The sequence below is a fragment of the Eubalaena glacialis genome, chromosome 13 (genome assembly GCF_028564815.1).
Source record: "Eubalaena glacialis isolate mEubGla1 chromosome 13, mEubGla1.1.hap2.+ XY, whole genome shotgun sequence".
Classification (NCBI taxonomy): Eukaryota; Metazoa; Chordata; class Mammalia; order Artiodactyla; family Balaenidae; genus Eubalaena; species Eubalaena glacialis.
Window position 1 is genome coordinate 94777835 of NC_083728.1, and position 22211 is coordinate 94800045.

Below are 22211 nucleotides of genomic sequence, written 5' to 3' on the forward strand. Positions count from 1 at the left end.
TCATGTCCACTTGGGACCAGTGGCTGTGGCCTTATTCGGAAATAAGGACTTTGCAGACGTCATTAGTTAAGTCAAGGCCATACTGGCGTGGGGGGGCCTGGAATCGATGGCTGGTGTCCTCACAAGAAGAGGGAAATGTGGACACAGGCCTGGGGCGAGGGACCCTGTGATGATGGTGGTGGAGGTCGGGGCTGCTCTACACGACAAGGGGCGTCACGGGTGCCGGCACCACCAGAAGCTGGAGAGAGGCCTGGACCAGACCTCCCCAGAGCCTCCAGGAGGAAACAGCCGACGCAGCTTCCGGACCCTCAGCTCTGGACCCATGCGGTCCTGCCTTCTCACCGCGAGCCTAACTCTGCCCACAAGAACTTTCCCCCATGATGGACGTGCTCACCCATGTGGACAGGGCCCAATATGGCAGCCACTGAGCATGTGTGTCCATGGCCACCTGAAACGTGGCCTGTGTGACCAAGGGACTAAGTGTCTAAAGTGTCACTTACTTTTATTTGTTTACATGTAAGTGGCAACATGTGACCAGTGCTGCCATGTTGGAAGCAGCCCTGTGAGGCCGCCGAGTCCCAGGGAGAGTCCTGCCCTGTGGGACAGGCCCACGGAGGGCCTGCCTGTGCCCTGAGCTTGGCTGAGGGGCTCCGTGGGTTGGGGACATCTGGGGGACCGTTTTGTGGGGCTCATATTCCTGTCTTATCTCTGCCAGTCAGAGCTGTCCCGGGCCGGCCTTCCCGACTTCGTCTGGCTCCAGGGCCGGGAAGCATCCAGAGCAGGGGCGTCCTTGAGAGCTCTGCCCAAGTGCCCTGGCTTTCTTGACGTCCAGTTTTTCTTTCTTGAATTTACAAGACTCCAGGGGTTTGCCGAAACCACTGTCTTTGCTTTGCAAGCTGCCCCAGAGCCAAGTGAGCATTCACTTCCCAGGGTTAACAGAATTGCTTTAAATATAGACTCTATCAGCAGTCCTGATTGGGCAATAAAATGTTTTATTGGTGGTAGTCATACTTCGGCAGGGCAGTCCGTCAGCTCAGACTTCCAGCAAGGGTTATGTAATCGCGAGTCCGGGGTCCTGGGAGCAGGAATGCCATGGTGCTGGCTCCGAGGGACCCAGGGTGCTTCGCACAAGTCACGCGATTACCTTAAAGGTGACACCTTTGGGTTCATCAGGAAGAATGCGGAGCATCCAGATACGTGAGGATTACGTAGGGCTTTGAAAACATGATCTCAGAATGATTTTTAGTTGGGCTTTCGGTGGACACACATCATCTGGGGACGGGTCTTGGCTGTGGGACCGAGAGCAGAGGGGCAAGGGCTCTGCAGTCAGAGTCTGAAGACCCACGTTGGAGTGTAGGGTCGCCACTTGCCTGGGGACTCAGATACTAGAACATTCACCTGTATCTTAGTAATAAAACAGACGGGCTCAGAGGGGGTATTAATGGTGATGATGGTGTGGAAGTGGTGATGATGGAGGTGACGGAGGTGATGATGGAGGTTTTGGTGGTGGTGGAGGAGTTGGTGATGGAGTGATGGTGGTGGTGATGGTAGTGGTACAGGCAGTGATGATGGGTGTGATGGTAGTAGTGTTGGTGATGGTGGTGATGATGTTGGAGGTGATGGAGGTGGTGGTGAAGGAGGTGGTGATGGTGGTGGTGGAGGTAGTGATGCCGGATGTGATGGCGGTGGGGTTGGTGATGTTGGAGGTGATGATGAAGGTTATGAAGGTAATGGAGGTGATGGTGGTGCTGGAGATGATGGTGGCAGCAGTGGCGGTGGTCCTGGCGGAAGGGCAGTGGTGATGGTAATGGGGAGGTGGTGGTCAGGAGGAGACAGGATAAGGTCGTGGTGATGCTCCAGACTTTCCTTTTTTTCAGTGTCAGTGAGATCCCGGAAACCTGCCGGGTCTGCTGGGCATCCTACCTTTTTGCTCTCGCATCACAAGGCTGGAAAGACCTGGGGTCAGATCTTGGTGTGTCTCCGTGTTTAGATCCACCATTAGGCCCCCACTCCCACTTGGCCTGCAGAGACGGCCGCCCAGCCCCACAGGACGGAGAGAAGACACATCCTCTCCCAGACTTGCGTCTGTCTCCTGTCTTTTACAGCAGCGGTCCCTGAACTTTTTGGCACCAGGGACTGGTCTCGTGGAAGACAATTTTTCCACGCATGGGGGTGGGGAGGGGGGGAATGGTTTAGGCGGTGATGTGAGCAATGGTTCAGGTGGTAATGAGAGTGACGGGGAGCGGTGAGGAGCGGCAGATGAAGCTTCGCTCGCTTGCCCCCCACTCGCCTCCTGCTGTGCGGCCTGGTTCCTAACAGGCGGCGGACTGGTATTGGTCCGTGGCCCGGGGGCTGGGGCCCCCTGCTTTACAGGATTCAAGCTCAGCTGAAGGGACCAGGGTGCGGGAGGGACATCCCTCAAGTGTTTACCTGTCTTTCACAGCAGTTGATTGAGATGTGATCTACACATGGCAAATCCGTGAATTGTGTGTACAGCTCTGACTTACACAAGCACCCCAGGGTGACCACCTCCCAGATCTGCTACACGGTGTTTCCCAACACCCAGAACATTTTCTCACCCCCTAGGACCAATCCCCGCCTGAGGAGAGCCCTGCTCTGACTCCTGTCCCTGTAGATCAGCGTTCCTCTCCCGAACGTCACCGAGGCAGAACCTCCCAGAGCCCTCCTGGTTTGGGATCTCATCACCACGTGCTCGTGACACCCGCCCACCCCTGTGCCAGGTTGTGTGCGGTTCCATTGTCTGTTTATGCATCACCTTGACGCACATTTGAGTTTGTCCCGGTTTTGGACCATCATACTCAGAGCCGATGTGAGCATCCTTGCCTAAGTCTTTTGTTCACAGGCCTTGTCCCTCCGGCCTCCTCTGCGTCTGTGGCTCTGAGGGCCGCTCTGGGTCAGATCGTGTGAGGACCATGGTCCCCCAGCGGGGGTCTGCCGGTCCGATTTCTTGTGCACACATTCCACGGCCTCCGAAACTCCCTTCTCGACAGCCCACAGCATTCTGCTGTGAGAAAATGGCCAAGAGTCCAGAATTCTGGAAGCAGAGCGGGCGAGCCTAGAGATGGGCGTGGAAACACGTGTTCACAGCCAGCAGTGCACAGCTGTTTCCTCTTGTGGCTTCCCAGCCTCAGATGATTTGTTTTATTAGAGGCGAGATGTGTTTGCTACCGACCCACAGCCCTGGCGGCCCTGGGGAGGCCGGCGCCCAGCACTGACCCTGGCCCCCCAGCCTTCCCCCTGGCTTGTTCCTGCTGTGCACGCGCTGGGGAGGGGGGCACCGGGCCTGGGGCCCAGCGTGGTCGGTGGGCTCAGGGCTCTGGAAAGAGCAGGCCGCTTGGAGGCCCGCCGGTAGGTGGGCACTGGCCAGTCCTTGGTGGAGCCCCGTCTGCTGGCCTCCCCCACACAGCTGGGCCTCAGGGTGGACCAGCCCAGGGCCAGTGACCCCCATCAGCTCCGCAGGAGTAGCCAGAGCAGGCAGGGCCCAGACAGCCGCCCCCAGGGGAGCTCTGTTCTGAGCGCTCACGCCTTCTGCCTGCGGGGCCTCGGCAAATCCCGTAATGACCCCGGGCTGCCGTGCCCTCACCTGTCACAGGGCCAGCCGCTGCTGCCCTCAGGGTGCGTGTAAAGGGCCCGGGGTGTGACCAGCCTGCCACCTTGTATGCATTCCATACGCACTTGTGTCCTTTCCGCCTCGAGTTAAACCAGCTGCTGGTCACAGCAGCCAGTTGGGGGGCGGGGGAGGCCCATCACAGAGACGGAGGCAAACGGCCAGTCCCGCCTGCCAAGGCCTGGGCAGCCACGGGGGACGCCCCTCCCCGAGGGCCTGACCTTGGACGGGCTAGGCGCTGTGGGGTTTGGGGGCTGGCGTGCCTGCCCACGTGCCTAGCGGTCTCTGAAGAGGACGTTTCCTGGTCCCCCCTCACTGGCCCACCATTAACCCCACACTGAGCTTTCCCAGGGCAGATGGGCTGCAAGGTGGGCTGTCTCGGTTGGGAGGGGCTCCATCAAATTAGCATGGTTTGCTCTGACCTTGGGGCCGAATTTGGCCCAAGAACCTTGTTTGAGTATTTAACTCAGAAGTGGGCTTTTAAAAGTTTGCCTGAAGCATCTGCCTTAATGTCTACATGTCGCGTGAGTGGATGGTGCTCAGCAAGCTGGATTTGGTTTGGGTTTGGCCTCTGCCTGGGGGGTGAGGGGGATGCCCTCTCCTGGAGCTGGGGTCCTGGGGGAGCGGGAGCCACCTGCCCGCCCGCTGGCGCCGCACCCACAAGGGCCTCTATCCCTGGTCACCCCGCCCCCTCCCCCCGCCCCGGCCCCGGCTGCTCTGCACCTGCTTTATGGGAAACCGTGGAAGGAGATTTTCTCAGGATTCCGGGTTGGGGGGTTTGGGGTGGGGTTGGGGAGGAGCCTCCCATGACATATTAAAACCCCCAAATGGAAAGACTTATTGAAAGATATTGCAGGATCCTCCGCCGTTACATCACGAACTTAGAACGTGTTGCAGGGCCGTCCAGTCTCCAGGCCGTCCTGGCTGAGCCTGTGACTTTTTATTAACGGCAGGCTGGCCGGGCCCCTGGGCCCCAGCATGGAAAATCTTCCCGCTTGTCTGGGTTTGCAGCTTGTGCTGGAGGGCGCCCAGCCCTGCGGCCAGATGCACAAGCCCTTTCTGTGCACTGGGCCCCATGTTGTCCCCAGTGTTCTCCCAGGTCCCTGCAGTGGGGCTGCCCCTGGGGGCGGGGTCTGTCCCCAAGGGCCGGGGCCACCCCCAGGGCCCGGGGCCGCAGTGTGCTCTCTGCCCTTCCTGAAGCCCCCGCGTGCCTGGCTCGGGCCTGGCGCGGGCACTGCTGGGCCAGAACAGCTGGGTGATCTGGGCTCTCTCGTCCGCTCTGGGCATCTTGGCGAGTCTTCCTCACACCATGAGGACAAGCTCAGGCAAGGTCAAACCACCGGACGAGGTCGCTGTCTGGTGGCCAGGGGTTTCAAATCCCATAGACACCCCGGGAAGTGCGGTGGCATCTCCATGTTACAGATGCAGCCGTGCCTTTTCTGGGCCCGTCATTCAAACTCCAGCGTGAGGCCGACCCCAGGAGACGCGTGGGTCCCCCTGTGCTGGCCCAGATGGGGTGGTCCCCGGACAGGGGCATGGCTGGGCTTTCCCCGGCGTCCTGGGAGAGCACACTTTGGAAACTGCATTTGGCTGGCAGAGTTCCAGCCCAGGACTTGGGCCGTAATTGGGGGAGGGGGCCCCTGCTGGGGTTTCTCATGGGCGCCGAGCTCCCCAGCCTCCGGGCAGCTCCCAGGCCTTGTCGTGCGGAGAGTGGGAAGTGGGGGTCTTTCACCCCCACCCCAGGGGTGCAGCTGGGTGCCTGCTTCTGGGGACAAAGATATATCACCCTATTAGGGAAGGTTCCTTCTGGGCAGGCCCAGCCCGGGGCTGGGAGCTGGGAGCTGGCGGGAGGGGTCTCCAGGTTGGGTGGGCACCACGTGCAGCTGCCACCATCGACGGAGTGGCCGTGAGCTCCAGAGCTGTGGAGCCTCTTCCCCAGGGCCCTAGCTTCCCATCCAGTGCCAGCCTGGATTCCAGCCCGTTTAGGCCGAAGAGACATTCGGCAAGGATCGCTTATTGAGGGAGGCCCCCAGACTCCTGAACAAGCCCTAGACACCCTAGGGTGCTCTGGGCTGCAGACTGGGGCTCGTACAGTCACCTCGGAGGGGTACATTCAGGCCCCTTCACCAGAACCTGCCTTCCTGCACCTGCTTCCCCGGGGAAGCATGGGGGGCTGGGGAGCCCCTGCCTCGTGTCAGGGACCCTGCTCTCATAGGGCGACACTCTCCAAACTTTGGGAGGGTGTCTACGAACAAACAACTTTCTGTCCGCTCTGCTGACTTTCTGGAAGAAGCCCTGCCAGCCTCTCCTGGGATCCGCTCATGTCCGTCTGCTGAGGTGAGGGGTGCTGGGCATCCAAGCACTGGACCCTGGACCATCTGCACCCTGGGGGCCCCTCTCTGTTGAGCCCACCCTCCTTGAGTGGAGAGGCTGTGCTTTCAAGGTTCACAGGTAGAAGCTCACCCTTGGCATGTAGCGGTGCCCACATCCTGCCTCTGGCTGCTGCCTCCTGCCTTACAGGGTCTCCAGTGCCAGCCCTCTTCGGGCATGCAGTAGGCGCCATGTGTGTGCCACTGAGGTTCGGCACATGGCTGGAGGCTGCACAGCCAGGATTGGACCCCAGTCTCCCCACCACTCTGGGTCGGCTCCCCTCCAAGCGTCCAGGGGCCTATTGGCAGGATGCTTGATTGAGGGCAAGGCTGGTTCCAAAGTTGGCGCTGGCAGGACAAGGACCGTCCTGTCCCCTGCCAGGGTCAGCGCAGGGCCAGGCAGCGGCAGAGGCCGGAGGTGGCCCAAGAAGGAAATGGTTGAAATTTGCAGCCAGGGCAGGAAATGGACTAATTGTGGAGGAGGAGTTGGAATGCCAGCTGGAATGCCGCCCCCTCGGTGCCTGCCCCCCTCCGCCCCTCCCGCCGGAGATCTGGGCCCAGAGTCAGGAAGTGACTGGTGTCTTGGCCAGAGGAGCTCTTGCCCCCTCGGGGTGGGTGCCCTCCCCGTGCCCCCTCCGGTTCCCAGCCAGAGGCCGTCTAGGAGGAAGGTTGGGAATAGACGGAGGGGTCGCAGGATGGCGGAGGGGCCGGGAGCTGAACCAGGTCCTGCCTCCGCCGCTCGCCGGGGCTCCCTCTCAGCTCCTCCACCGGGCGTGTCGGCCCCACCAACCTCTTTGGCCCCAGTGCGCTTGGCACTTAGCACGCTCTGGCACGAGTCACACTTTCGCACACACTCTTCTCCACCTGGAATGCTTCTCCCCAGTGGAAAACTTCTATTCAGTCTTCAGGACCCAGCTTTGGCGGCAGCTCCTGGATCAAGCTGTCCCGAAAGCCCCCAGCCCGCAGATGCTGCGCCCCCTGCTCTCCTCCAGTCTCACAGTCCAGACTCCCTGTACCGGGGGCTGCCCCACGCACTTCTCTGTCTCCCGCGCGGGGCTGTGGCTCCAGCATGCCGCAGCACGAGGTGGAACACACAGTTGGCACCCAGTGATTGCTGGGCTTGGAAACGTAGCACTTGTGGTTTCAGTTGCCTGAGAGACGGCCTTGGGATCAAGAGCGGGTTTTCCCTTCCTTGGGCCGCGGGGGCTGCGTGGACTCAGCCTTCAACCAACGTGGCCGCTGTTCTCGCCATCAATCACCGTCCTCTCTGCGGCCCGGCGTGGTCAGACACGGCCTCTGAAGTCAGCAGGCCTGGGTCTGCTCCACCACCCACGGGCTCTACCTCAGCTCCCGGAGCCTCAGTTTTCTCCTCCGTCAAGTGGGCAGAATGGCACACCCACCTGGGAGGGACGTGGGGGTCCCAGTGATGGAAGGCTGTCAGCAGGAGCCCAGCACCGGGCAGGCGCTTACACCTCCCAGAAGGAGGACAGGAGAGAAGGGCCCAGCGACTGTGATCCAGGCTGGGAGGGCCCCCCTCTCCGGATTCCTTTGCCCAGCATTCCTGCCCTGAGAGAGTCACCCCGCAAAGGAGGACAGGCCCAGCCCAGCAGCCTCCTCCCCCTAGACCCTCATCTCCTGGGGGAGCTGCTGCCCCTCCTCAGGGCGCTGTGGGCATAGGGGCTGTGTGTGCCTGGGGGCTTGGCTTGCCCTCAGAGTCTGGTGCGGCTAGTTGGATATAAGGCAGCTGTGGAAGCAGCTCGGGTCTTGTGGGTCAGGCGTGTGGGAAGCAGGGGTGGGGTGCAGGTAGGACCCCTCCTCTCCCCCCACAAGCCCTGACGTTCCTGGGCTGGACTCACCCTGGCCCCTCCGGGGCCATCAGCTTGGGCTCCTCGTCCCCGGGAGGCCCCCCGTCTCTCACGCTCGGGCTCTTGTCTTCACGCCCACTCCGGCCCTGCCCTGCGTACCAGGTCCCCACCCCTTCCTCCCAAGGCAGCCCAGGGGCTCTCAATTGGCTTCAAAGAAGAATTTCTCACGGGGGTGGGGGGTGACCGAGAGAAGCAACCTTCTTAGGAGGCTCTTATCGTTGGGGGCTGTGGGCTTCTGGGGGCTTTGCTGGGAGTCCAGGCCAGGGCTGAGTCTTCCCGGCCCATCTCCAGGATCTTTGCCCAAAGGGGCAGGTCTGAGTGGCCCAGGGAGGGAGCTGCACATCTCAGCTGCCCCCGACCTCCCCCGTCCCCTCTCTCATCCACCCTCCAGGGGAATGTGGTGGCACCTGGAGGGAGAGGCCTGGGTCCCAGAGCGACAGGAGTGCTGGCTGCGGCCACCATGGGCAAGGGGGCTGCACTTCGTGTTCCCCAGATTCTGAAAATCATCCCCATTCAGAGCCCCTGCCTCAGAGCAAGGAGGTGGGGGGGGGGCATCTTTGGAAAAAGCTGCAACTTGTGATGTTGAGTGTAACCCCCTTGACCCCTGAACACAAACCCCGCGTGTCCACGTGCGTTTCTTCTGTAGCCTGTCTCGAGGGCCCTCCAGAGCTGTTGCAGGGCGGGCAGCGCGCCGTGAAGACCCCCACTTGAGGGGCAGGTGGGGAGCTGAGGTGGCAGACCTGCAGGGCGCCAAGTGGCCGCGTAGCATCAGGTGGCCTCTCTTGGTCGCCGAGGCGCCACCCTCTGGGGACGGCCCTGGCCAGGCCACTGTCCCTGGTGCCTGGCAGGGAGGCCTTGCTCAGAGTTTGGACCTGTCTCACCGCTTCCTGAAATTCGCCACTGGAGATCGGATACGAGCTAAGGAAACATTTATTTTAAATGTAAGCTGATCATGGTGGAAGCTCTGGCCGGGCCTGCTGACTGCAGCCTGTGGATGGCGGGGCCGACGATATAAATAGGGCACAGTTGCTGTCGCTCTTAACCCGGGCGGGGCTGCCGAGGGCTGCGTGCGGGGAGACTGGTGGGGCCAGGCCTGCGGCCCGGATGGCCTGCTGCAGGGTCCGACCCCACGCTGGTGAGTGCCTCTCCCACCTCATTTCGCCAGTGAGAGGGAGCCTCCTGCAGCCCCTCAGGCAGGCGGAGGCCCCTGGACCCCCCATGTGCTCCCGAGGGCTGGCACCATCCTGTTCCCCCCTCACCCCAGTCCTTGACCCCGGCCTCTGCTCCACACGTGAGCCTGAGCCTGGGACGAACGTCCCGCTGTCTTGTGCACCTCCACTGGGACCCCGCCACACGGCCTCACCTTCCTGGAAAGGGGGTGTCAGCATGCCCCGCCCACCGCCAGCTCCCACCCCCAGATGCCTGACATCCTGTGCAGGATTCTGAGTGACTCCGCACCGCCCCCCTGCACTACCCCGTCGTCGGAAACAAAGGCAGAGAATGCCGAGGGGCCCCTGGGACGTGTGACAGCGTCTGGCCGGGCTCCAGGAGTCACCCACAGGCATGCTAGGGAGCTGGCGGGCGGCCAGGGGTGTCCCGCCAGCAGCCCTGTGGGTGTGTGGGGGGAAGCCCATGGAACAGGCCCCTTCCTGGGAGCCCGGCCCAGCCCCTGGACCAGGAAGCCAGCCCTGTCCGTCCATCTATACGTCCACTGTGCCGGCCTGGGGGCGGAGGCCGGGGCCAGGAACGCCAGAAGGAGTCTTGGCACTTTCTCACGCAAACCCCCCTAGAGACAGGAAAACTGAGGCTCAGAGAGGGGCTGCCCTCACCTCTGACCCCTGGAGCCCAGCACAGCGCGTCCGAGAGGGAGCGGCTGACCTCAGGAAAGGCACGTTCGGGACACTTCATGCCAGCTTTGCTCTGAGTTAACATGCATAGTAGTCCTACTTTATTGGTATGGAAACCAGCGTCAGAGGTAGTTGATCATGGGCAGTGGTGGACCAGGGCTCAGGACCTGCTCAGGGCAGGAAGAGGCATGTCCAGGGGCTCAAGGCAGGGCCAACACCCCCCGGAGAGCTCCACCTCTGAATTCCCATTTCAGGGGGTGCTGAGGGTCCCAGAGCTGAATCTGAGACCGACAGAGCCTCTGGCCAGGGGCCCCAGGTGGAGGCGATGGCCCATGGCCTCCTCCTGCAGCCCCAGCTGGCGGGATGCCAGGCGCCTCGATGCCCCAGGAGCCCCTCCAGTGCGGCTCTGAGGCACGGCCCAGGGCAGCGGCTTCTCCCGGGCCCTGCGGCCTGGAAGCTGCAGGGAGAGGCTGGCCGTGGCTTGGGTGGAAGGAAGCCGCAGCGGCTCCTGGTCTGACCCCCTGGGGTCCAAGGCGTCCTTCTGCATCACTGGGCGTCCGTGTGGCCCAGTGATTAGTTCAGATCTGGGGGTCTGGGGGTGAGTTGCAGCTAGGCTCCCCAACCTGCCTCAGAATCCCGCTCGCCAGTTGGTGGAGGGGCCGCTGGGAACCCAAGATCTGCCACCAGGGGCTCAGGAGATGGGGCAGAGGGTAAAGTCAGGGCCACTGCCCGAGGTGGACAGGGGTGGACGCCCGGGTGCCGGGGTTTGGGGGTGGATATGGGGAGGGGGCATGTTGACCCCCCCACCTTTCTTCTTCACCCAAGAGCCTGAGGACGGCTCGCCTCTGGGGCTGAAGGTGCAGGACAAGCATCGTCTTACTCTAGGGAACAGTCGTGTCTGTCAGGCCTCCCAGAAATGCCTGCTGTGATGGTGGAAACCAAGACACCATGCGGAGACCCCACGTGGGCCTGGGTCATGGCCTCCAAAACCAGCTCACAAGAGAAGCAACACTGACACTAAAATAAAAGTGTAACTTAAATAAATGGGGTCTGACATGGGGATTAAGAGTCAAGATCCTGGCCTTTCCTCACCAGTCACGTGACCTGGGAACAACGCTGACCTCTCTGTTTTCGGTCTCTTTATCTGGAGAATGGGTGACTGTAGACCCCACCTCCAGGGTCTGACGTGAGCATTGACGGGTTAGGAGATGTAACAGTATACAGTAAGCACTCAATAAATAGACGTGATCTTTGGACACGACACACACACGTATGTTTGCTGGAATTAAAGCAGGTCCTTCCTTGGCCCTCGGCGTTTTCCACGTGTCTGTGGCCTTTCTCCACGGCTCTGGCTGGGCACCGATGAAGGGACGTGGGACACAGGCTAGGTGGCGGCTGTGGTCTCCGTGCAGCCCAGAGGACAGGGACGTCCCCGCCCCTGCCTGTCCTCCAGGAGGACACGGTGCCTGCCGACAGCACACGGCCCTTCACCGAGGGCGTGAAGCCGTCCCTGTGCATCTTGATGGACGCGGTGGGACCAGCCCCCTGGCACCTCCTCTGAGGGCCAGGCCACCCCTGGGCCCTCGGGCATTTCCTCCAGCCCCTGCATACCCACCGGCTGCTCGTTCCAGAGGCCTTGAGCGCCACGGGGAGGAGCTACACTGTGACCCCCCAGGCTGGCCAGGACCACCTCCCCTAAGACCCCGGGGCCCAAACGCAGCCTCCCCACAGGCAGTGGGCAGGGCCCCGCCCTGCCAGGCCTGCTCCCCTCTCTCTGGAATGTTCCACAGCCACAGCAAAAGTCCACTTGGAAAGGAAATGGGCAGCAGCTTCAGGCCCACAGAGAGAGGATGGTGCGGGGCACCGTCCAGGCATTTCCGAGGCCCCTCCCTGTTCCCTGAGTCCACAGGGACCTGGCAGCGCCTGGGCCTCCCTCCTGAAGGTCAGAGAGGAGCCGGGTCTTTGCTTCCTTTGCGTGGTCCCTCTGGGGTCAGCAAGGGGCTCCAGCCGGGTCCGTGGGAGGAACAGGGAGAGGATGGGGTGGCGGGCAGAGGCCGGCAGCTGTGACTGTGATCCCAGGAGATGATCCAGGCCTCACAGCCCTTCGGGCGGAGTTTCGGAATCAGCCCCGTTTCACAGACTGCAGACTGCAGCCACGCGCCCACGGCCAGAGCTGCGTCTTCCTGCCCCTCTCCGCCAGGCCCTGTGACCTTGGTCAAGTCCTTGAGGTCTGCACTCGGTTCCGTCTCCCATGGGGCAGCAGCCCTGCCCTCCCCGTGGTGGTCTCGCGTTCAGCTCGGGCCTCACCCAGTGGCGCCATGGTGACGACTGGCGAGTGTCCTGGGGCTGCCCCCAGACGGCCGGGATTTGCCCCCTCATGTTCCAGAGGCCACAGGGCCGCATCAGTGTCGGCGGGGCTGGTGGGGCCAGCAGGCCCGGCGGTGCTGGCGGGGCAGGAGCCCCCTAAGGACCCAGGGAGAGTCACTTCCTGTCCCTTCCTGCCTCGTTGGTTCCTCCTTCCTTCACCCCCTGAGCAGATGTTTCTCCCGTGGCTCCTGGGGACCAGGCATTGGAGGAGCCATGACCCTGCTGGTCTTCTGGAAGCTTCTTCAAGTCCCTTCGAGCTTCAAAGGCCTGGGAGCTGGGTGACCTCTGTCCTCAGCCGGGCGTGGTTTCCGGGCATTCCTGGGGTGGCAGGCAGCTCTTTGGGGCTATTTTGGGATCGCCACAAACTTCACCCTCCTCCTGTGAACGGGGACTTTTCATCGGACTTGGCTGAGATGGGGGTGACGTCACTCCCAAATTACAGGGGCTCTGCTGGGTGGGGCGGGGTGAGGGCAAAGGGTGTGACCCCTAGCACCCTGCCAGGTGACCCCAGGCCTGTCACCTGCGGGCAGGCTTGGAGCTCCCCTCTCAAGAGGCCACACGGCCACGTGGGGCACAGTGTGCATCTGGAAAAATCACCATGCTGGGCAAAACGTCTGTTTGTTTCTTTAGGATGGGGTAGCTGGATGTGAGCCTTCCAGGGAAGTGACTAAATGCCTTTGTCTTTCCCAGGGAGGCTGGCCTCTGCTGCAGCCCAGAAGGGAGGGGGTTAAGCGGTCCTCCTTTCCCACCCACCCACGGTTAGCAAGTCCTATCCCGGCCCCAGAGCCCGAGTAACCCAAGCTCTCATTCGGCCTCTGACAAGCTTCGAGGAGCCCCCGCCCGGCAGCCCCTGAGACCCCGGCCACCTCCCCCAGGGGCAGAACAAAGCACCAGCTCCAGGGGCCCCATTCACCCCGGAGGAACAGCAGAGCACAGCTGGGAGTTGGGGAGAGATGGAGTGTCCCCAGCTTCCTTCCCATGTCGTGGTGGGGGGGCGTGGACACAGACGGGCAAGAGGAAAAGAAGCAGAGACCCTCTCAGGGAAGCCGCGCCCCCAGCCTCTGGGCCCATGCTCAGGACCCTCCTGAACTGGGCAGGGGGTACCCCCAGCACTGGGAGCACCCCACAAGGCCAGGTGCACACACTCACTCACTCATTCACTTATTCATTCATTCACTCATTCATTTGCTCACTCATTCATTCAACAAGCGTCTGGAGCGGCTTCTCTGGGATGGGCACTGGGAGAGATCCCTCTCCCCACCTCACTTTGAAATTCTATTCAGTCCCTTTGGGGTCGTGGCACAGAAAATTCCTATTAACATGCAGCTCGCCTGCAGCCCGGGGCTAGGCTGGCAGCTGGCACTCGGCGAGCGTTGGCGGCACATTGGGGTGGGGGAGAGAGGCAATCGTGGTTCCTGTTGACACTTGGCGGGAAGTCGTGTGGCCTGGGCTCCAGCTCCCTGGTGGGCCTTGCGGGAGGGCACCCGGCAGGTGCACCCTAACCCTGCCAGGGGGTCAGAGGATTCTTTGGCTGCAGATACCGAAACCCAGCTGTCTGACGCAAAATAAGGAAGAGTGTGATGAAGGGAAGAGGCGTGGAGATGGGGCGGGTCTGAGCGGTCAGCAGCTTGACGTCTCAGCCCAGACCCAGGCTGTCCCTCTGCCCAGCCATCCTCACGGGGGTAGACCTTGTCCTCAGGACGGTCCTCTGTGGTCACACAAAGGGGCAGGGGCAGTTGGGGTCCAACCCCGCATTTAAATTCAGCAGAAGAGTCTGGGAGAAGGGGGCCTACTCCCCAAGCTTGGGAGACAAGTCCCCTCCTCATGCTGATTGCGCCTGGACCACAGACGACTGACTGGTCTGGATCAACAACATACTGTCATTTCAACAGGTAATCGACAAGCAGTTTATTAATGAACTGTTTTCCTTTTATCGAGTCTGGAATCTGGTGCATGTATTACATTGACAGCACATCTTGATTCGCACACCGCATTTTCACTGGAAATACTTTATCTGTACTTAGAGTCCATAAAACCTACAGTTGAAAAGTAGATTCACTTAGCTGAGTTGCCTGAACCATACTTGAAAGCTTTCTAAGTGATTCGAATACCCCCCAAATTCATTTTTCTCTAATAGTCACACTTCCAATGACAAATCTACTTCAGTTTTAAATTTTCCTGCCTGCTATCTTTTGAGCATATTTTCATATGATTACCTTTTCTGTTATCTATTCATTTCTTTAGCCCATATTTCTAGAGTTTGCCTTTTTCTTTATTTGTAAAAGCTATTTAAATATCAGAGCTAGTAACCTTTGGCCTGTGATATAGTTTGAAGATGTTTGCTCAGTTTGTCATTTATCTATTTAATTTCTAATCTTTCTGCAAAACAAAAGTTTTTTTTTTTTTTTAGGTATCTTTTTTTTTTTTTTAATTAATTAATTAATTAATTTATTTTTGGCTGTGTTGGGTCTCCGTTTCTGTGCGTGGGCTTTCTCTAGTTGCGGCAAGCGGGGGCCACTCTTCATCGCGGTGCGCGGGCCTCTCACTGTCGCGGCCTCTCTTGTTGCGGAGCACAGGCTCCAGACGCGCAGGCTCAGTAGTTGTGGCTCACGGGCCCAGTTGCTCCGCGGCATGTGGGATCTTCCCAGACCAGGGCTCGAACTCGTGTCCCCTGCATTAGCAGGCAGATTCTCAACCACTGCGCCACCAGGGAAGCCCAAAACAAAAGTTTTTTAAACAAAGAAATTATAGAAAAACCCATCCATGTTTTCTTTCAGGGCTTTATGGGTTGTTTGTTTATTTACTTCAAAGACTTTTAATTTTGAAACAGTGATGGACCCACAGGAAGTGGCAAAGACAGCACAGAGGGTCCCATCGACCATTTCCTCTTATGGATGAACTTTATCTGACTGGTCAAAACGAGAACATTGGCTCTGGATCAGAGTGGCATGCAGATCTGTGGAATTTTGTCACGTGTGCAGATTTGTGGAAATACTGGCACATCAAGACCCAGAACTGAGCTGCCACCATGAAGATTTCCCTCATTATGGTTTCATTTTGTTTTATTTTACATTTATATCTCTGACCCATTTTTAGTTTACTTCTGGTATAAAGTACAAGGGAAGAATCTAATTTAATCTTTTTCTTATGAATATCCTACTATCCCGATACCACATTTTTCTTTCTTTTTTTAAACAGCTTTATTGACGTAAAATCCACATCACTGAATCTGCACATATTTGGAATGTATAATTTCATAAACCCTGACCTAAGTATACACCATCACTAAGGGATGCCCATCACTAAAATCAAGACAATGAACGTGCCCGTCACACCAAAGTTTCCTCGTGCCCTTGGTAACCCTCCCCCGCACCTCCCTGGTACCCCCACTCCACTCCCTGTCACTTCAGGTTGGCCGGCATTTCTTATGGTTTTATGTAAATGAAGTCAAAACGCATGTAACCTTTGTTTGTTTGGCTTCCTTAACTCAGCCCATCAGCAGGCCAAACTTTTTTATTGCTGTTGGCTGCCAGGCTGTTCACCTCCACCCACCCATCCATCCATCCACCCATCCATGTGTCCATCCATCCACCCATCCATGTGTCCATCCACCCATCCATGTGTCCATCCATCCACCCATCCATGTGTCCATCCACCCACCCATGTGTCCATCCATCCACCCATCCATGTGTCCATCCACCCATCCATGTGTCCATCCATCCATCCATCCATCCACACATCCATGTGTCCATCCACCCATCCATGTGTCCATCCATCCATCCATCCATCCACACATCCATGTGTCCATCCACACATCCATGTGTCCATCCACCCATCCATGTGTCCATCCATACATCCATCCATCCACACATCCATGTGTCCATCCACCCATCCATATGTCCATCCATCCACCCATCCATGTGTCCATCCACCCATCCATGTGTCCATCCATCCATCCATCCACCCATCCATGTGTCCATCCACCCATCCATGTGTCCATCCATCCATCCATCCACCCATCCATGTGTCCATCCATCCATCCATCCACCCATCCATGTGTCCATCCACCCATCCATGTGTCCATCCATCCATCCATCCATCCATCCATCCATCCATCCATCCACACATCCATGTGTCCATCCACACATCCATGTGTCCATCCACCCATCCATGTGTCCATCCATCCATTCCTCCATCCATCCACCCATCCATGTGTCCATCAACTCCTTCATCCACCTACCCATCCATCCAATAGCTACCATAACTTCTCAGGGTCAGGCAGGGCCCTAGGTGAGGCCATGAAGCCGTGACAGGACACAGCACTGCCCTCACAGAGCTGGCATTCCAGGGCTTTAAATCATGGGGAAAATAAAAGTCAGAAATGCCATGGGCTCTGCAAACTCCTTTGCTCCCGGGGCTCCCTCTGGGATGTGACTGAGTAGCTGTGGGAGGTCCCTATAGGAGGGCATCCCCAGGGATCATGGCAAGGAACCAATGGCTGTCACTGGCTCCCCTCTTTGTCTCACGCTCACTAGGAGTTTTCTCGGGGCACAAGGGCAGTAAAGGGTCCCCACGCCCACAAGCCTCCCTTCTGGGGGCTCTGTACAGTTGGGGGCTGGGGGCTGGGGGCTGGTGAGGGTCTCAGAGTTTCTGACAGTAGCTTCTGAGCACCGGCGCTCACCGAGAGGCCTCTGAAGGCACCAAGCCGGGAGCCACGTTTATTGAGCACCCGCTGTGTGCGCCTCGCCCAGCGATGAGCTCCTCCAAACTCCTGAAAGAGAGGCTCCATTCTGCAGCCAGGAACAGGGGCTGGGGGCGGGAAAGGGCACGGCTGTGGGTCTGAACCCAGGTGGTCTGTCCCCCTCTGTGCGTTTCTCAATAAGGGCCTGCCCTAGGGGCCGGTGGTGGCCGAGTGCCCGGCCGAGACGCACGGAGTCTCTCCAACTCTGATCTCATTCAGAAGCTGGCTCAGGACGCCGGACGGCTGGGCGGCCATCCTAGCGTGACCTCTCATCTCCCGGCCGCCTGGCCCTGGCCCGAGGCAAGTCTCGGCTTCTTTCTGGCCTCCACTGGGATTACTTAGTGGATAAAGGATAACTGAGTCTGCGGCTCAAGTGTCAGGCCAGGAATGGCTAACGTGGGCGGCCAGGGGCCTCTCGCCTGCTGGCTGGATCTGAAGAGCCCGTCCGCCACACTGTGGCGGGCAGCTGGGCTGGGGGCAGTGAGGCTGGGAGGGAGCGTTCTGGACCTGGGGTCAGAAAGTCCCAGGTGCAAATCAGAACCCCCTCACAATGCGTCAGTGAACTTGGGCAAACAGGGGCCTGGTCTGTGCCTCACGTCCTCTTGAGGACGGGCAGATTCGGCCTCACTGCAGACGCTGAGAGGGTTAGATGAGGGGGTGGGGCGGGCACAGGGGCCTGAGTGCCAACCGGCTCCTCGTGTGATGCAGCCGTAGCAGCCCCATTCTGGGGACGGCGCACAGCCACATTCTCGTGCTCAGGTGCCATCAGCAAAGTAGGCCAGCAGCTCCCGAGGGCGAGCCAGGCCTCTGCTCCTGCCCCCAACCCGGCCACGTGCTGCGTGCTGGACGCTCTGGAGCTTTTCATGGACTAGTTCCATCACAGCATCTGACTCTGCTATGGACTGAATGTCCCCCTGAGAGCCACAGGTTGAAGCCCTAACCCCCAATGTGACTGCATTCGGAGATGCAGCCTCTAGGGAGCAATTAGGTTACATGAGGTCATGGTGTGGGCCCTGATCCCGTAGGCCCGGTGCCCCTATAAGAAGGGGAAGAGGCACCAGAGCTCTGTCCCTCCGTGTGAGTGCACAGGAGAAGGTGGCCGTTGGCAAGCCAGGGAGAACTCTCACCGGAAACCAACCAGGTGGCACCTTCGTCTTGGACACCGGGCCTCCAGAACTGTGAGAAAGTGCATTTCTGCTGTTTGGACTGCCCAGTCTGGGGTGTTGTGTTATGACAGTCCTAGCAGACTGATGCCCTCTCCAAATGCCATGGTGACCCGGCCCCCCTCTCACTTTACCACCTGGGAACAGGAAATAAAAAGGGGAGCAAGGAGAGTCCTGGATCAGCATCCTGGGCCTGCCTGGACCCCTGGCTGCTGTGTGACCTCAAACAAGTCCTTTTTTCTTTCCGGGCCTCAGTTTCCCCCCACAGATGAGGCCATGGCACTGAGTGGCCTCTGCAGGCTCCTCCACACCTGGCGTGTGGCCCTTACCCCGATGGCTGAGTGCACGCTGGGCCCTAGGAGGGCGGCAGCGGTCCCTAGACTCCCCGGCGGGGCCATGCAATGCCGCCAGCCTGGGGCAGCGCCCACCCCATGGCCCCTGGTCAGTCCGGCCTTTGTGGGAGCTCAGGAGATGGGCTGCCAGCCGGACCCTTTCGCAGGAGCCCATGGCCAGCTCTGCCCAGAGGTCGTGCCCCAGACGCCCGTCCCTTCAGGGCTCCCGTCCAGCTGGAGCTGTGCAGAGAGAAGAGCCCCCTTTCTCAGCAAGCCGGGAGGGTGGGCCGCGTGGCCCCCAGCAGGAGACTGGGCTCCTCTTGCCAGCGCAGGCCCACCTGGCCCCTCTGTCCTCACCGTACGCGTGGCAGAAGCGGCCGCGTCCTTTAGAGCAGAGCCCGTCTTGGAACCTGACACTGATGGACGGGCTGGGGGCCCGGGCTACCGCCGGGAGTGGGTGAGTCCACTCCCTCAGGCCACGGGAGAAGCTGGGCACGGCCCCTGGGCCTGAGGAGGGGAGTTCTAGGGGCAGCGTCCGGGCAGGTGGGCTCTCTGCTGAATTCAGCATTTCTGTGGTTATCTCTGAAAGCGGCCGTGTGCCTCTGACTTCACCGCGGGTCCTCCTGAAGGAAAAGGCTCTCTGGGTGCCACAGGGCGTGCTGGTGGCCCAGGCTGCCCCCCGGAGTCTCCAGCCCGAGAGGGGAGCTGGCTCTCCGGGAAACGGGCTTGGCTGGTTCAGGGCAGCCTCTCTGCCCATCTTGCAGTTTAAATCAAAAATCCCAAGTAAGAAGAGGTCACCCCTATGCTTGGGTACTTGTGACCTGCCCTGTAGGGCACCTGCTTCCTGAATGTGGTTCTCCCCAGGGGGGCTCACTCATTCATTCGCTTGTTCATTCACTCACTCATTCACTCACTCATTCATTCATTCCTTCCACACTGGGTGGCTTTCTTTTTCCGTCTTCATGTCCTGACCTTAAAATGGGGTGGTTTTTCTAGGTCAGAGCTGTCCAGTAGCCACAGAATGAGAGCCGTGTGTGTATCGATAATTCCAAATTTGCTAGTGTCTGCATTAAAAGACATAAAAACAAACAGGTGAAATTTAACTTTGATTGTATATTTAACCCAACAATACAAAGTATTGTCATTTCAGCATGTAACCTGTGTCAAACGTGTTAAAGAGAAATTTTGCTTTGCTGGCACCAAGGCTTTGAAATCCTGTGTGTGTTTTCCTGTTTCGCTCCCCAAACTGGGACCCAGCACAGCTCTTGCCCCCCTCCCCCCATGAGAATCCTCGCACCCTGATCTGTCTGCTCTGGGTCTCAGGGTGTGAGAGGAGGGCCTGGCCAGAGAGCAGAGACTGCCAGGCAGGTGCAGAGCCGGGCCGGGGCCCCCGGGGCCGGCAGGGTGCGGACGCTCCCCTGGGAAGCCCTTGGTCCAGGCAGCTGCTCCGAGGCCTGGAGGCCGGTGGCGGGGGTGGGGGGGGCTCTGGCCTCTCGTCCTGTCCCATCCACTGGGGCCATGTTGGGGGCTGGGAGGGGCGGCTTCCTTTCTGCTCTCAGGTGTGGTCTGGGATAAAGCAGGCCCTGGAGGCACAAGAAGGAGGCTAGCCCTGGATTCGTGCAGAGACAGCCCCCCGGCTGGTGGGCTCCTGGCTGACGAGTGAGGTGGGTTAAGTCGCCCAAACACAGGGAAGTTAAGGCGGGGTTGGGACCCAGACGCCTCCAGCACAGCCACCTACCGGGTGCTGGGGCAGCAGTCACTATACAGCTGTGCGCAGGGCCTCCTGGGTTTACTCTCTGGGCAGGACTAGCAGTGGCTGCCCCAGGGGCCGTGGCCCTTCCTGGACCCGGGGGCAGCTGTGCCGGGAGCAGGTGGGAGGTGGGAGGTCTCCCTGTCTGGGCCTGGCGGCCCCAGTGCTGGGATCTGAGTGTGCGCGCAGCGCAGAGCAGGGACCGTGTGGGTGCACCCAGGACCACCACATCTGTCCTCCAGGGGCAGCCCCTCATCCCCCCGCCAGCCCCTTTCATCTGATCCGCAGAGCGTTTTACAAACTCTGACTCGTTAACCTCCCACGGTCTCGAGGTAACTGGGTCCACTTTGCAGGAGGGGAAGTCGAGCCACCTCACTGTTCAAGATTTACAGCTGGGCCACCCATCAAGCCATCCCGTCCCAATGCTCCCTGAGATCCCAGACGCAGGACACGCTCGCAGGACACGCTCGCAGTAGCAGAACCCACCTGGTAGGGGGTGAGAAGCGAGGGGCTGGTCTAGGGCAGTGAGCGCCTCTGAGCAGCTGCCTCTGAGCCCGGCGCAGGGCGTGCTGTTCCTCAAAGTGCCATCTGTGGCCACGCTTGCTGAATTCTCTCGAGGAGTCACACGAGTCCTGAACGTAGGTTCAATCCCCCTTTCACAGGTGAGAAAGCAGAGCTTCAGAGAGGTTCAGCTCTCTGTGTAAAGGCAGCACAGCTGCGAAGCACAGAGCTGCCAAGATCGGGCCTGTCCGAGCCCGAGGCCATGCTTTCCGTTCCGTTCGCGCACGCCATCACCCTGAAGGGGCGTCCTGCTCAGGAACAGCCACGTGAAGTTTGGGTGTGTAGCTGGGACCCCCGGGAAAGGGCCCAAGCAACGGAGTGAAAGCCACGTGCAGAGAGGGGGTGAGTCTCACGGCTGCGCTCCATCTGGAAGCAGGCTCCGGCTGGGCCTTGCGGAGAGCGTGCAGAGGCCGGCCGGCAGGCGCCGTGCCTTGGACCCAGGAGATGAGGGAGGGACGAGCCCTCGCTTGCCTGCCCGGCTGTGTCCTCGATGACCCGGCAGCCCCCGTGCTCGTTGTCCTCACACGTCCGTCCGTCCAGCTTCTTTGTGAATCACTTTCATTAGCACAGCCTCGCCTTCGATCTCGGTGGCTCATCAGCTGCGACTTAAGGTGAAAACCTGTCTTCTGTTTGACAGGGAGGGAGGCGAAAATTACTATGTGAACAGAAAAGTGCAGGTTACACAATAACGTGTCACAGGAGATCAGGAGCTGAGCCTTAAATCAGCTCCCCAGGCAGCAGGGCCTCTGCAGCCGCCCCACCGGGGTCCCCCCTCCCCGCTTCCCGCTTTGGGGCGGCCCAGCTGGGCCTCTGTCTGGAGCTTGTTTCCCTGACTCGGCTGGTGACATGCTCCCCCCTCCCCTGAGCACGTCCCGGCCCGAGGCTTTCTTCCGGAAGGTGGATCCAGGCCCCAGGCCTGGCCGTGGAGACCCAGGACCCACCGCGTGGCCCGAGGCTGCCCCCTCTCTGTCCAGGGGCAGCAGGGGGTGTCCGGCCCAGGCACGAGTTGGATGATAATCACAGCACAGCAGGGACAGGTGACTTTTATTGAGTCAGACCCCTGGCCCAACGGGACTTACTGCTTTTAATTCTCACAGTCCCCACAGGAGAGCAGCTGACCCGGTGGCATCTCTGGCCAGTGGCAGGGGAGGCCCGACAGAGTTTTCCTGGGCCCCAAAGCCGGGCCCGTTCACCTCTCCACCAGGTGCCTCCCAGAAAAACCTGACATCCGATTTTCCATTCAGAAAGCTGACCCCTCATCCACAGAATGAGAGAGTGTGTTTGGGAGAAGAGGGGGTCGGGGCAGAGGTCTACTTAAATGAAGAGACAGTGGGAACTGGGGCTTCTGGGGTGCGGGGCCCTCCCGCGCCAGCAACAGGACCCTGGGCGGGGGCTCCCGGAGGGACTCGGGTTCCTGCACTGGGGAGGGTCCCGGCTGCCGAGGTGCAGCCATGTGCCCGGGGCTGAGCTGTGGCCTCACGGAGGTGCTAAGTGCAGGCGGGACGGCTGTCCCGTTCTATAGTTGGAGTGGACAGAGCCCGTCTGGATGACTCCATCCATCTGTCCGTCTGTCTGTCCATCTGTCGGC